Here is a 1,949-nt window from a genome sequence, read left to right as displayed (position 1 = left end):
TGTGGTTCACAGATTTAGTCTCAGCTTCACAGACTAGGCTTAATCAGATCATCGGAGAATACTTCTTCCCTGCCCCTTACCTCCATACCAACAAGCATCAAGTAAAAATAACAGAAGAATGCAGATGGGAGAGCTGCAGCAGCACACACTTAACTAGGGAATGGTGTAGAAGAAAGACTCAAAGACAAGCAAAGAGACTAAAATAAGGTATCACTAGAGGAATTTGAAGCCGCTGAGGCACAGAGGTAACCCAAGCCACAATAGTTTTTAAACCCAGCCCAATTCCTTACTAGAGTAAAACAAGGCTCCACACTAACGGCTAAGCAGAAGGAAAAGTATACTTATCTCCAAGCATAAAAGTTATTTACATCAGCGCCTAATGTTCTATTCAGCATGTCTGGATTTCAACAAAAATATATGAGCATACAAAAAGGCAAGAAAAAAGAATCTGAAGAGACAAAGCAATCATCAGAACCAGGCTCCAATATGACACAGAAAATTTTAAATTAACTATGATTAATATGTTAAAGATGCTAACTTAAAAGGTAGATAGCATGCAACATCAGATAGGTAATTTCAGGAGAGACAGAAACTGTAAGAAGGAATCACATGAAAATGTTAGAAATCACAAACGCAGGGATTAAATTGAAGAACACTTTTGATGGGTTCATTATTAGACTCAACACAACCAAGAAAAAAACCCTATCCATTTGAAAACATGTCAAAAAATTATGCAAACTGAAATACAAAGAGAAAAAAAGAGTGAACAAAAAGAATAGAGTACCCAAGAGTTCTGGACAACATAAAGCGGTCGGACATGCACATAAAAACTCTAGAAGAAAAAATAGTGAATGTGGCAAAACAAATATTTGGAATAATAATAGCTACGAATTTTCCAAATTTAATAACAGACAGCAAAACGCAGATCCAAAAAGCTCAGAAAACATCGAGCAAGATTTTTTTTAAAAGACACACACAACTCACACCTAAGAATATCATATCCAAACTGCTGAAAACCAAAGAAAAAGAGGAAAAAATTAACACCTCCTGAGAAAAAGATACAGGATAGAGAAACAAAGAAAAAAATGGAGCAGACATCTTATTAGACCATGCAAACAAAAAGACAATGAGATGACGTCTTTAAAATGCTGAAGAAAAAAAATCTGTTAACCTCAAATTCTTTATGCAGTGAAACTATCCTTCAGCATGAAAGAAAAATAAACTTTCTCAGATAAACAACAACTGAGAGAATTCATTTTTAGCAGACCTACACTACAAAAAATATCAACGGAAATTCTTCAAGGAGGAAGAATGTGATACAGTTAAAAACTTGAGTGCTCGGCCAGCCTCAATGACTCACGCCTGTAATCCCAGCACTTTGGGAGGCTGAGACGGGCAGATCACCTGAGGTCAGGAGTTCGAGATCAGCCTGGCCAACATGGTGAAACCCTGTCTCTACTAAAAATACAAAACTTAGCCTCGTGTGGTGGCGCACACCTGTAATCCCAGCTACTCGGGAGACTGAGGCAGGAGAATCGCTTGAACCCGGGAGGCGGAGGTTGCAGTGAGCTGAGATCACGCCACTGCACTCCAGCGTGAGTGACAGAGCGAGACTCCGTCTCAAAAACAACAACAACAACAAAAACCTTGGAGCTACACAAAGAAATGTAGAACATCAAAAATGTAGTAAATGAAGGTAAAATAAAATATTTTCCTTATCTTTAATTGCTCTAAAAATTTGACCATTTAAAGCACTAACAATAACAATGTAGTTTGTTAGGAGAAAGGAGAATATGTAAAAGTGAAATGTATGATGACAGTGGCACAAGGGATAGGAGGTGGGAACTGGGAATAGTTATAAGATCCTCACTGCATTGGAACTGGTATGGTATTATTTGAAGGTAGACTCATTATTTTAAAATGTATATTGTAAAACTTAGGTGAACCAC

The sequence above is a fragment of the Hylobates moloch genome, unplaced genomic scaffold (genome assembly GCF_009828535.3).
Source record: "Hylobates moloch isolate HMO894 unplaced genomic scaffold, HMol_V3 SCAFFOLD_14, whole genome shotgun sequence".
NCBI classification, from domain to species: Eukaryota; Metazoa; Chordata; class Mammalia; order Primates; family Hylobatidae; genus Hylobates; species Hylobates moloch.
Note: the sequence above shows the minus strand (reverse complement) of the source record.